Source organism: Euprymna scolopes, chromosome 3 (genome assembly GCF_053919585.1).
Source record: "Euprymna scolopes isolate OS-2025 chromosome 3, ASM5391958v1, whole genome shotgun sequence".
Lineage (NCBI taxonomy): Eukaryota > Metazoa > Mollusca > Cephalopoda > Sepiida > Sepiolidae > Euprymna > Euprymna scolopes.
In genome coordinates this window covers 149469702-149484321 of record NC_136484.1, presented here as the reverse complement: position 1 = coordinate 149484321, position 14620 = coordinate 149469702, and the positions used below count along the sequence as shown (strand labels likewise).

Genomic DNA, 14620 nt, shown 5'->3' with positions numbered 1-14620 from the left:
AAACAAGCAAACACCCAAGAAGGACAGAGTTTTAATATTATATATATATATATATATATATATATATATATATATATATATATATATATATATAGAGAGAGAGAGAGAGAGAGAGAGAGAGAGAGAGATTGGATGCAATATATAGTAATGATTTAAAAAGTATTAAAAAAAAAGACTCATGCGCCACCACCGAGAATCGAAACCAAAACATTCAGCTCACGATTTGTTTTGCCTCTGCCGTCAATGACTTGGCTATGAAAATATGTTTACTGCAAGGCTAAAAATTAAAATATGAACCAATAGCTACGACGTTATGCATTCGTTATGCCTGAGTTTGACCTTCACCTCACAAATTTAATTTTTTTAAATTTTCACACTTTTGCGCCGATTTTTCTGGGCTAAAACCCAAATATATAGTTTCGTATGGATTCAAATACCTTATATATGAAGTTTCATGTCCATAGACCAAAAACTCTAGGCGGAGTTTGGTAGGCAAAAAGTGTTAAACAAAAATATATACATATACATAAATATATATGGAAAGAATTTTGTGCTTACTATAAACTTTTTATGAAAATATTATGCAAGTATAAATCATTAAGAATATCTGCATGAATATGATTGCACATAATAGTTAATTAAGGATGATTATCCCATTAGAAAATTGAAGCAACTAATAGGGAATAAATTAAAAAGAACATGCAAATTAGTTAGATCTTTTGCATAACCCATATATATGAAAATTGTATTTTCTTTTTAAACTAGCGAGAGGTACCCGGCCTTGCATGGGTGTTTGGAGGTGTGTGTGGGAACTCCAGGGGTGGGGGGTTAAAAAAAAAATGTTTTGGTAGGTAAGTATGAGGATCGAACCCGAATTGTTGAGGCAAAGTTGTAAATTAAAGTGTGAAAAAAAAAAAGTGCAACATTAACCATTGCCGCACCGTGAGATGCTAACGGAAACATGTTTGAATTCATTTAATTACTTGGATTTGGCAGGTGCCCGTTTTAATGAGTTAATGAGGTCAAGTGTGACTGCGGGATTTTTATTTTTTCCCAAGATGTTATAGGAAAAAGACTAACCCACATGCGGCGAGCGACAAATGTTGAATATTTATCTTCCCGAAATCGAGCAAATTAAATAGACAGGCGAGCTTTGTTGTTAACTGTGAGATATTATGATTTATATGTGATATAAAAAGTTTTAAAAAGTTGTGAAGCGACCGACGCTTCTCTAAAAAAAGCCTTTTGTAGACATACAGAAAAATCGAACACACATACATACATACATTTTCGGTTTTATATTTATAGATAAGTAGAAAAGAGGCTTGCCTTTTTTCTGTTGTTCTGGTCTTTCGGGCCGGGATCAAAGTGTAGTATCTGTTCTGCAGATGCTGCACTTAAGATAATTTGTACCAGTCAATGGAGGGGAAACCCTCTATACTGGGACAATTATTATTTTTGGTAACCAGAGTGCCCCTTTTTTGCCTACTTTTAGGAGAGCTGGTTTTTACCCCACATTAAAAACGGCCTTGTGCCTAACTTGCTTTGGTGGGTAAGCAAATAAATACATTTCACGAAGAAGACCTACAGTGACCATAATGGGGGTGCCATGCTTTATCGGGAAGGACCAGCTGGGAGCCACCCTATCGCAGTATGGTGGGGTGGAGGGGGGTGCATCTGGTGAAGGACCCCCGGAACATTTTGACGGGAACATTTAAAATATACATGCGGGTAGACAGAAAGAGTTTTCACCAGATTCCCACCCAACTAATATGTGAGGGCTGGCAGATGGCCATTATTGTGGAAGGCAGGAGGCCGCTTTGCTGGCAATGCCTGAAGCCTGGGCACATGTCCCGCTTCTGCCCTCTGCGTTAAGAGCTGGCTAACCAGAAGCCAGAGGAGAAAGAAAAGCCGGCGGAAGGAGGGCAGATACTGGAAAAGACAAAGGGGGAAAAAGCTGACGGAGAAGGATGGAGCAAAGTCGTCGCTAGGAAAGGGGAGAAAAATAGAACAAGAGGCCCCTTCCGCACCAGCAACAACGAGAGCAGCAGTGATGTCGACCAAATGGAAACTCCAAACAAGCTCCTCTGAGTCAGAGGGGGAAGAAAAGGAGCAGAAGACCAAGAAGAAAGAAAAAAGGGAGCGGAAAGAGTCTCCCAAAGAGACCCCCCAGGAGTCTCCCCAAGAGACTCCCCAGGAGATTCCTCATGAGACTCCCCCTGAGTCTATGATACAAGACCAGCCTACTGAGCCTCAAACATCATCCCACCAGGAAGACACTGAGCCTACCCCTCCCCTATTCAACACTCCAGAGCAAAAGGATGAAGCTCCGGCCAAATCTCAAGTGGTGTTGGCAGAAAGCAAGGAAGAAGAGAAGGCGCCCCCCAGAGTGGAAAAGACCAGAAAATTTCCTTTCTGGCCGGGGGAGCATCTTTGCGAGGCAAAACTGATGGTTGCGAACCTCAATGGAACTCAACGTAAACATTTAAAGCAACTAGAGAGCCTAAAAACGGTTGACGGAAAGGAGGTGACCAACCCACGAAATTTCGCCGACACCCCAAACTTGATAACGTTTGTCCGGTCAAATAGGGGAGGAAGAGCAAAGGCTCTATGGAGGATGCTGGAGGCTGGAAAGACCACAGGCTAGTAGACAGGGAGCACCCATCATTAACACAAATTGCCAAGCGTTGTGAGGGACGAGTCCCAATTTATGTCACCCCTCCTTCTATAGGGCAATTAAGATAACGTTCCCCTTGGACATGGGGGGTCTGGCCAGAGAGGGGCGGTTTATGCCCGACCTGCTCACGGGCAGTCTGGGCCAGACCTTCGACGTCCTCTCTCCCGAGGACTTCAGACCCTTAGTAGACGAATACTACTAGTTAGGGAAACATGGCCTTGAACCTAACTAGTTTGAATGCAAGGGGCATGAAATCTCGAAGCAAGGCTGCTCGCGTGCTGAGGGATCTCATGGCCCTTGAGGTAGACATAGCTGCACTGCAGGAGACTCACTTTGTTGGGGCTGGGGACTGCGATGTGCTGGTAAACGATTTTGATGTTTACTCAGTATATGGCAGCCTCCAGAGCCGGGGGTTTCTGTACTAGTGAGTCACACCCTGCGACGGTTACTGTTGTCCACGCAGATGCTCATGGGAGGCTGGTCGTGGTCGATGTTGTCGTTAAAAGCGGCGCGTTCCGGATGTGCAACATACATGTTTCCGCTGATCCTTTACTGCTTGTCTGTTCTTCCCCTGCCTGTGGATCGCTGTAAGGCTTTAGAGCGCCTCCTATTCAAACTCCTTTGGATGGGAGGAAAGCCATATGTCCGCAGACAGGTCTGTACGCAGAAACTTGGTGAGGGAGGCTTAGGAATGCCGGACTTACAAAGCCATAAGCATGCTGAAAGATTGGCGTTCCTGAGTTGGACACTGATGGAGGAAACGCACTGGGTACCAGTCGTGGAGCAAGCCGTTCTACGGCTCATATTCGACCCCGCCGCTGGGGGAACGGCGTTTCCTGACCGAATGCCGAGCCGCCCTTAGGGCATTGCCAGGGTCCAGTGACCTTGCACGGCCTAGGTGGAGGCTATATGAGGAGTTAGTGGTGGAGACCGCGAAAGATCCGCTGGTGGAGCGGCGGCAGCTGTCGGGAGGGGAATCTCTCTCGCTGTGGAGTTGGGTGCCTTGAATAACGCGGAATTTTCCGTCACATGGAGGCTAGTTCGGGACACACGGCAACTCTTCGGCAGACTAGCCAGGGATTTCAGGGATAGTGAGTATTATTATCCCCCATGCCCACGCTGCAATGACGAAGAGGAGGAGGAAATGAAGGAACATGCGTTCTTTCATTGGAGCGGGGTTCGGAGTCTTTGGGAGTATGTCGGAGAGGTAATGGCTTGCATCGACCCCGAGTGATCGGTGCCACTTGATTTAGTGTACGTCATCGACAATGTGGACCCGTCGTTTACCAGGAAGAAACAGGTGGTGTTTCTAGCGATCCTAGCTGTAACTAGGCTAGTGACGTGGGTTTCACGTCTGGACATTGTCTATGAGGGGCGATCTGTTTTGGATCAGGATCTGGTTGTTTATTTTAAGCATCAACTTAAAATAAAGATCAGATATGATTGGAAAAGATTGCACCGCATAGACTTTGATAGGAGATGGGTGCACAACGCTAGCTTGTGCATCCGACGAGGCACTAGGTTCGAGTTCGTGTTTCCACCCTAGTGGTATTGGTCCTAAGGTGCTGGGGGTCAATATTTTTCTCGGAACCCAGCCCTTTGGTTAATACAAGGTTTACCTCGTAATATGGGTAGGAGTAGGGTTAGTTAGGCTGAGTAACCACCAAGAGTGGAAGATAAGTTCTTTATTAGGGCCTAGACTAGGGAAGTAAGTGTGTCGCTCCTGTCCCCGAGTCTTTATTTTTCATCGGCACTAGGAGAGCTTCCAAAGATGCCCAGTCCACTTGTTTGTTTTGTCTCCGGCCTGTTTTTTCGCCCATTACGTCCTTTATCTTGGAAGACGCCGTCCATCCCTGTTGACCCCAACCCCAAATTATTTTCGCAGAAAAGCAGTCCTTTAGATCCTCCACTGCTTGCTTTCACTTCTGCCCCCGGGGAGGGGACCGGAAGACAGTGGGCGTTCCAATTGACAAATAGCAAGTAGGAAGGGAGGGTCCCCTTACTAACACGCCCCCATAGGCATTTTGTTTATTTGTTTTCTTTTTCTTTCTTTTTGGGTGTTTCATAGTTTGCCCCCACCCTATCATCTCACCCCCATTTTATTACAAAAAAAAAAGAAAAAAAAAAGATATTACTTTTTGTTTGTACATATACACTTTATTTTGTTTTTTTACATGTAAATAATGTTATTTTTTCAACAGAATGCAAAGTCGCCTGCCATCCCGTAAGCTGGGGAGAAGATTTTAAAGTAGGTCCTGGTAAGAATGAAGGCGTATTTAGCATGATAGATCTCTAGTGTAGAAAAACTAATAAAGTACTTGTTTTCCATACAAGTTTAGCATAGCTTTAGCAAAGACCCGGTCCCCCCCACCCCCTTACTGGCCTTAGTGCCTAAGCTTTTTTGGACCCCAAATGAGGCTTTGGCATTATCTACTGCCAAGGCCGGGGCCGAAAGGCTAAATAATCTGGCAGATACTGCAAGCAAAGACCATATGTGGGGGTAACCCCACATATAAGACCTTGGTCAACGTAGGGGCAACCCTTCATACCAATTGTCACTATCCAGCTCCCCTAGTCCCCGGGGAGTTGGCCCCCATTTCCCCTTCATTCCTCACATAAAAAATCGGCCTTGTGCCTAATTTGCTCAGTGGGGGAGCAAATAAATACCCTGTTGTTCTTGGCCTTCGGGCCGGGATCAAAGTGTAGTATCTGTTCTGCAGATGCTGCACTTAAGGTAATTTGGCCCAGAAACCCTCTATACTGGGACAATTACTATTTTTGGACCCAACTAGAGTGCCCCTTTTGCCTTTTTTCGGGGAGCTGGTTTAACCACACTTTAAAAACAACCTTGTGTCACATTTTGCTTTGGTGGGAAAGCAAATAAATATTAATAGAAAAGTGGGTTTTTAATATGAATATCAATACAAACAAAAGAAAAACGAATTTATAGATAGATAGATAGATAGATAGATAGATAGATTTATCTATGTTCTGTTGTTATATCTTAGCAAACATAGAACTTCTGATTTAAAAAGGATTAGTATACACAGAGAGTAGAACATCGTCGTAGAATCGTATATTTTCATAAACTTTATTTATTACTTTTGAAAAACAGTAATCTATCGAGACGCATGTTTCAGAGCCCTTCCCCTTCTCATATTCAGCGTAACTTGATTGTTGTTAGAATTCGAACGCCGCACGGCGCACCTCACCTTATGTATTTCTGTCCAGCGCCCCAATCCATTACGCTATGATGCCATCAGCGGTTCTCAACCGGGGGCGAATCGCCCCCTAGTGGGCGAAAATCAAATTTTGGGGGGCGATTTTCAATCAATTTTATCTGTGAAAAAATTTGGCATTTTTGCGAGTAAATTTTTAAAATTTTTTGAAATTATAAACGCGTAGCTAAATTATTAGTGCGAAACTTTGGTCACGTGACTTGTAAACTTATTTAATGCAATAGTTGTATTCCTACAAACAGATGGACAGTCAGACTTAGCTATCGAAATTCAAGCTCAAAAGAAAAATATACACTATCTTAGTTGGATCTTCCGTAAGTTAAATGAATTTAAATGAAGTCTCTCTTCTGCTGCAAGGAAAAATGATAACCCTGATAGACTGTAAACGGGTGATGAGAGCTTTTGTTGAAAAACTTAATATGTTTTTTTTTTTTTTTTTTTTTTTTTTACACAGTGATCACCACTTATCAAGGCCCGGAAGCCACTCAGGGATAAGGGTTATTGCAAGTACATTACGTTAGTGTGGAGATTTGATGGAGTGTTTACTTAAGGGGGCGGTTCATTAGGAATTTGTTAACATTAGACTTGAAGACATCCAAGTTGTAGTTCGGAGGGAAGCAGGCAGACGGAACAGAGTTCCACAGGCGTGCAGTTCTAAGAAAGAAGCTTTGTTCATGGAATCCGCGTTTTGATTTAGGCACAGATATAGAGTGGGGGAAATGTTTCAAATTAATTTAAAACGAAGGCAATTTGATAATATACCCGAACTAGCGGAAATCGACTTATGTGAAAATGACATTGTTATTTATTGTAACCATCTGTCAGACATGAAAAATGATCTAGAAATCAGATTTTCCGATTTATTTGACTTCACTATTGAGCCATGGATGATTGACCCATTCGATTGTGATCCTCTCAGTGCACACGAAAATATCCAGGAGGAAATCATCGAGATAAAATGCAATGATGAATTGCAAATCAAGTTTTTCGGGAATTTCCCTAATAAAATAAAATAACACAATTCTATGAACAATGACAAACAACTTCTTCAACTTAACAAGGGAAAGGTTTATTCGCAGAGCGTACTGAAGGAAGAAAGTAGAGTCGGGTCTCCACTGCCTTACGAGGTAGTTACAGCCGGCGGCTGTCGTCAATACCTTTAGTAGGAGCAGCGAAGAGAACAGGCGTCTAGCACCGACGAAGGCTGGTAGCGTAAGAGAGAGTTTTCTTTTGGGACCGGAAGCTGTCTGGTCCCTAGGGGTTAATTTGTATTCGTGTGCAAGTCCTCAGATTGGACAGTTTAATGCCGCATCACTCACTTAGAGGAAGCGAATGCGCGAGAAGAAAAGGGGTCTATTTGTGTCTGCTACATAACCCCCTGCTTAGGCTGAAAGCCGACAGAGAGAAAGGTAGCATAACAAATAGCAGAAAGAAAAATACAATAAGAAATGTCCGTTTCTTTAGGTCATTTTCTTGCAGAAAAAAAATGTTCTTACTTTTCTGTGAAAAGTTGGAATATTTGCAGAAAACGTTCTGTTCTAAAAAGGAGAGAAGAAAAAATGTTCTTTTTCAACAGAAATACACTGTTTTGCAAAGTCTCTTTGGCCAATGTACCCGTCGACCACTACGTGTAGTGGTCACATAATTGTTCTCACGTGGAACATTTACCTCAGGTGTATGATTATGCTGTGTGTATGTTGGAGGAATGTGTGGCTCAGGTGTTAATGTGTCCAGAAAGGCTCTTTTTACCCTATCTACCGATACTGTCTCTTTTTTACCACTAATGTCTAGGATAAAAGTTTTATCAGTGCGTGAAAGCACGCGATAAGGGCCAGTGTAAGGTGGAGTTAGGGGGGCTTTTACTGCGTCCTTTCTAAGGAACATGTGAGTCCATGTCGCTATGTCCTTCGGAACCAAAGATTTAATGGTCTGTTCCCTAGGGTGCATCGGCGGTAGCTTACTGAGATAAGCTCGTAGTCTGTTGACATATAGAGCTGTGTCAGTTGATATATCCTCTATCGGGGTCAGCATCTGACCTGGCAACGATAGAGGTGCTCCATAGACCAGTTCGGCTGCGGAATATCCCAGGTCCTCCTTGATTGATGCCCGACAGCCAAGAAGGATGACCGGTATGTACTCGCTCCATCGTTGTTGATCAGAGTAAGCGCGTAATGCAGCTTTCAATTGGCTATGGAAGCGTTCTATCATCCCATTCGAAGCAGGGTGATAGCTTGTTGTCCGAATGCGAGTGATCCCGAGGATCTTGGACAGTTCCCGGAATAGGTGGGATTCGAATTGTGCACCACGATCAGTGGTGATTGTAGTGGGAACTCCGTAGCGCGATATCCAGCCTGATATAAGGGCTCGCGCTACAGATTCAGCCGAAATGTCACTGAGTGGGATGGCTTCTGGCCACCGTGTGAAACGGTCTATGCAGGTCAGGAGATAAGTGAATCCCTGACTGACCGGCCATGGTCCAACCAAGTCAATGTGAACATGGCTAAACCGAGCATCTGGGGTGCTGAATGTTCCAAGGGGTGCGCGGATATGCTCGTGCACCTTTGACTTTTGGCAGGATACACAGGAACGTGACCAAGCAGTGATGTCACGCCTCATGTTAGGCCAGAAAAATCTAGCTGTAATCAGCTTTACTGTGGCTTTGCGTCCGGGGTGTACCAGGTTGTGTAGAGTGTCGAAAACTACTCTACGGTGGGTCGTTGGAATGAATGGTCGAGGTGAATCCGTTGAGGTGTCACAGATGATCTGCATGTCAGAAGTAGGCACGGGCAGATATGCGAATTTGCAAGTCACGAATTCAGGTGACGATGGATCCAACGTGTCCAGACTTGGCTGGTCCAAGGCCATCTGTTGCAAATCGATATCCGATGGTGAGGACAGAGAATTGATGGGCAGGCGAGACAATGCGTCTGCTGCTGCGTTCTGCTCACCCGCGATATGTCGGATATCGCTAGTAAACTGCGAAACAAAGTCCAAATGGCGTGTTTCGCGGGGAGAATATTTGTCCGGCTTAGCACGCAGTGCGTATGTAAGCGGACGGTGATCGGTGTAGATCACAAATTGTCGGCCCTCGAGTGAATGTTGGAAGTGTTTCACTGCGAGGTACATTGCCAGTAGTTCATGGCCAAACGTGCTGTAACGTTGTTCGGCCGGTTTCAGCTGTCGCGAAAAGTATGCAAGAGGTTGTAACTGTTGTTGGTGCTGCTGTTGCAGCACTGCACCTACAGCTGTGCCTGATGCATCAACGACCAGTGAAAACTGGGCATCGGGTATAGGATGTGCCAGAAAAGATGTCGTCGCTAGTTTATTTTTCACTTCAGCAAATGCTCTAAGTTGGATCTCATTAAGTGAGATCTGCTCGTTTTTCTTCTTCCTGTTACGTAACAGGTCGGAAAGAGGAGCTAAGAGATCCGCACAGTGTGGGATAAAGCATCTGTAGTAATTCAACAGACCAAGGAAGTGCCTAAGTTGGCGAAGTGAAGTAGGCGGTTGAAGGTCTTGTAGAGCCTTCACCTTTTTCGGCAACGGAGATATACCGTCTGGGCTGATAATGTGGCCCAGGAAAACTAGTGACGTAACACCGAAAATGCATTTACCAGGGTTAATCCTCACTTGGTATTGCTGAAACCGTTCAAAAAGTAGGCGGAGGTGAGTGACGTGTTCCTCAGGTGAGGCACTAGCCACGAGAATGTCATCTATATAGTTATAGATGAAATCTAAATCACGCACTACATCATCCATAAAGCGCTGAAAAGTACTGGCAGCGTTACATAGGCCGAAAGGCATAGTAAGAAATTCAAACACTCCAAATGGAGTTGTAACCGCAGTTTTGGGTATGTCGGCAGGATTCACCGGGATCTGATGGTAAGCCTAAACCAGATCCAGCTTAGAGAAGGTCTTACAACCATGCAGAGAGGAAGCAAAGTCCTGAATATGCGGGATTGGGTAACGATCAGGTACCGTCATGGCATTGAGTCGTCTATAGTCCCCAGTCGGACGCCAATCTCCGTCTCGTTTTGGGACCATATGCAGAGGGGAAGCCCAAGGACTGGACGAGGGGCGTATAATTCCCAACTGTAGCATATGATTAAATTCTGCCTTCGCTGCTTTAAGTTTATCCACAGGGAGGCGACGAGGGCGTGAGAACACAGGAGCACCTGTGGTCTCAATGTGATGTTTTGTGGTGTGCGTGGGTTTGCTCACCACAAAATTTAAATTGGTTAACTCCGGTAGGAGTGTAGCACCTCGTGGTATGGGTCATTCGCAGCGGCAATGAAAAATACCGGGCTGATAGATGGGGCATTCGATAACGAGCCAGGGACGGAAAGTTCTGTGCTAGCGTCTATCAGCCGGCATCTGCGCATGTCGACCATTAAATTAAAATTATGTAAGAAATCCGCGCCTAGTATGGGGTACGGTAGATCTGCTACGGTGAAAACCCACGTAAAGTCTCTCCGTAAATTCAAGTCCAGAGAACGTGAAATTTGACCGTACGTGGGGATAAGCGAATGGTTCACTGCTTGCAGTGTTATCAATGACACTGGTGGCCTTTCTTTAAGTAGCCTAAGTGGCCATATGCTACAAGCAGCGCCAGTGTCTACCAAGCAACGTGCTTGAGATTTTACGTCAGTGACGAAATAGGCACGGTTATTTGCATTTTGTGGAAAGTTTGCCGTGCTCGTCTTTCCACAATTTAGTTTCCCTGGTTGTTAAAAGTGCAGGGCATTTTACAGTTCCGTGCTTCAGCGCCATAGCGACTATGATAAAAACATAGTCCCGGCATGTTTGCACGGCGACGGTGGTGCGGGGAAGATGAGCGGCTTTTGTAGCGGCGTCTGGGTGAGTGCGACCTGCCCATATTGAGCTTGCTCACCTCTCTAGTGAGACGTTCGATGGCCGTTAGTATAGCCACCGATGTAGCATCCTGTCTTACATTTGCGGTGCCTGCGGGTACCTCAGCAGGCTGTTGTGGAATCACCGCGGTGGTAGGCCCCCTCACAAAGTCCATGACCTTGTCCGCCGATGCTGCTACTACATCGACGGTGTGTTTTTCAAACATTGGCGCAAGTATGGCCTTTACCTGCGCCGGCAGCCTTGAGAAAAAGAGCTGCTTAATTAAGGCACTGTCAGGAGGGACGTCCTTTGCCAGTTCCCTCATTCTACGGAGTAGTTCCGTCGGCCTGCGGTCACCTAAGTGCTCGTCATGGACCAGCGTTTGAAAACACTTTTCCGCCGACACGGACGTCCGTAGTAGCACCTCCCGTTTTATGCTATCGTAAGTGGAGTTTAACGGGGTGTCCGTTATTAAGTCCTTGACCGCAGGAGTCAATGACGCGGGGAAGGCACTGAATAAAATGTGCAGCTTCGTTTGCTCTGACACGTTGTTCGCCGCAAAATAAGACTCGAGTTGAGCAAACCAAACCCGAACATCACCGGCGAAGGCAGGCAACGTTGTCATCGTCACTACAGAAAGTAGATACAAAATATTTAAAAAAATATATATAATCTATCCGAAATCTGAAAGGACGCCGAACATGGACCACGTGGAGAAGAAAGGAGAAATATGGGGAAAATCTTTAAACAGAGACAATACAAAAAAAAATTTTAACAGGCTAATGGCGGAGGAGAAGAAAGAAACAAAATTACCATGAAATAAAGCTAAAAAAAAATTATATCAGGAAGAGCCGTGAAGCAAAAAAATGTGGACAATATGTTTTTTTTTTTTTTTTTTTTTTTTTTTTGTAAATGTGTGTGAACCTGAAGATAAATGAACTCTTTAAGTACTTACATTTTGGCCGAAGAGTGCTAATGCGGAAAAACTTTGTGAAAGTTTTTTTTTTTTTTTTGTGTTGAGTTTTTTCTTATGCTCGGTGCGCGTTAACACGGCAGAAATGTTCAAGGTAGAAAAAAGATAGCATTAGAAGTTATTCCTGTGGGTAGTGGTTCGCTTGGTTTTCTTTGTTGAGAAGTTCGTTTTTTTTTTTTTTTTTTGTTTAAAGTTTTAAACGTGCTCTCCCGAATCCGTTGTCTGTTTATGTGGGTGGTCGGAAACCATGTGCTGGTTTTTAAAATGCGCGCCTTCCTTGCCCTGTTAAAACGCGAAAGAAGTGTCTGTTCGGAAATGTGTTATCACGACGGAGTCACCATTTTCGGGAATTTCCCTAATAAAATAAAATAACACAATTCTATGAACAATGACAAACAACTTCTTCAACTTAACAAGGGAAAGGTTTATTCGCAGAGCGTACTGAAGGAAGAAAGTAGAGTCGGGTCTCCATTGCCTTACGAGGTAGTTACAGCCGGCGGCTGTCGTCAATACCTTTAGTAGGAGCAGGGAAGAGAACAGGCGTCTAGCACCGACGAAGGCTGGTAGCGTAAGAGAGAGTTTTCTTTTGGGACCGGAAGCTGTCTAGTCCCTAGGGGTTAATTTGTATTCGTGTGCAAGTCCTCAGATTGGACAGTTTAATGCCGCATCACTTACTCAGAGGAAGCGAATGCGCGAGAAGAAAAGGGGTCTATTTGTGTCTGCTACAAGTTCAAAAGAGAAACTTTGTGTGCATTTTGGCAATCAAACACTGTAAAATCACTGTATCCAAATTTGTGGTCACAAATGTCGAAAATCCTTTTGTGTTTCCCAACATCATATCTTGTTGAATCACATTTTACAAAAGGAACGAAACAGATTTGACATTATTTCTCGTGGAGATATTCGTATCTGCTTGAGTAATATTAAACCTGACATTGAATTTTTAGCGAAACATCACCAATCTCAGGGCTCACACTAGTTAGACTCTCTACATTTCTTGTAAATTTGCAATAAAATTATTTTTAATTAGTTTGTTTTCCATTTGTACAAAATGTTTCTAGTGTTGGTTAGTCATAATTACAATATTTGTTATTATTTATTCTTGGAGGCGATTATGAATTAACTTAAGTCAAAAATAGCTTTTGGGGGCGATAGCCGGGAAAAGGTTGAGATGTATCCTGCATAAGTACGAAAACCACACACACACACACGCACGCACGCACGCACGCACGCGCGCACACACACACACACACACACACACACACACACACACACACACACACACACACACACACACACACACACACACACATTCCATTACGTGAATTTACAAAAACAAAAACACAAAAAACAGTTAGCGTTAATCAAGTTTTCATTATTATAATTGTTGTAAAATACTTTATTTGCATTAAATTAGTTTTCATTTAAAAATAAAGTTTAATTATATAATATTTATTTGTTTATTAAAAGCTCAAAAAATTATATCGAGAAATAGAATATTGTTTTATGACCAAAAATTATAAGGGGGTCCACCAAGAAAAAAAAGAAGGGAAAAGGGGTCCATGGGTATAAAAAGGGTTGAGAACCGCTGCCATAGACGATTTACTGTTTTGTTTTTATCTTTTATCTGTTTACGTGGTTTTGTTGTTGATTTTTTAAACGATATATTAAGGTTAGGTTAACGTCTCCGCCTCGGAGTACCGGTGTTTTTCTTAGAAAATCGCCCATTTTTTATTTTGGACGTATTTTTTATTTATTTATTTATTATTTTTTTAAAACAGTAATCTACGGACACGCTCGTGCGTGTATATATATATATATATATATATATATATATATATATATATATATATACACACACACACGCATACATATGTGTGTGTGTGTGTGTGTGTGTGTGTGTGTGTGTGTGCATTTATATATATTTAGTAAAAACCTGAAGAAATACTAACAATACTATTGCAGAACAAACATATATATTTTTATTTTATTACCGTTTTATCTGTTTAGTTATATATATAATATACTCAAGTAGTAGTTTTATGGGTAGATAAATTTTATTTGTGTCATGGTTGGAGAAAAAGGTACTTTAACGATGGGGGGGGGGACTTTATTCACTGACAGCCGCCTTTCTAGGTCTTTTTCTAAAACCCTTTTCAGAAACAGCTAAGAAACGTAGGCAATAATTACCTAACTTAAAACACGGCTTTGTTCTCTTTCTAAACCTATGAATAAAACGAATGAAAAGGATGAGCCCTAACGGTTTGTGTGGAGAATTGTTTGCTATTTGTTTATTTTGTTTTTATTTTAATTCAGTCGAATTTAACAAAAAAAAAAACAAACAAAAAAACAAAAACAAAAACAAAACAAAACAAACAAACAACAACAACAACAACAACAACAACAACAACAACAACAACACACAAAAAAAGTAAATCATGGGGATTCTTCTTGCGACTAACACCTAATCTCTATATGAGATGCATATTCGAATATTCAAAGTTCTTCTTTTGCCTTTCATGTGTTCAGTTAGTAAAGAAGTCAGGAACATTAATTTTTCTTTCTATAATTGATGAGTTAACTATGTTATAGAATATATTTCTTGTGGTTTCTTGGTCACCCGATTCCAGGATAAGAATCCATCTGGTCTGGTAGAGTATTCAGCTTTGTGCTGTTACTATAGTTAACATCACTATTCCTCCTATAAACCAGTGTACGACCCATATTGAAGTAATCTTATTTAGGCTTCGAATACTATTTTGAATATTTATTTTTTATTTGGGGGGGGGGGGTTACCGCTAATCAAGGCTCGAAGGCCACTCAAGGATAAGGGTTAATGAATATAAGGTGGTAATGAAGTAATCCTTATTGATGTAAATT

General features: G+C 42.7%; 1 protein-coding gene across 1 annotated transcript in view; it reads left to right on the top strand.

Moving 5' to 3' along the window:
• Positions 1-1319: 1319 nt before the first annotated feature.
• LOC145262843 (uncharacterized) overlaps positions 1320-14620 on the top strand; it is a 244232-nt gene continuing 230931 nt past the window's right edge. The window contains exon 1 of the mRNA XM_080119835.1: positions 1320-1341. The gene's annotated coding sequence lies outside the window, so the exon portion shown is untranslated. The remainder of the gene's footprint in view (positions 1342-14620) is intronic.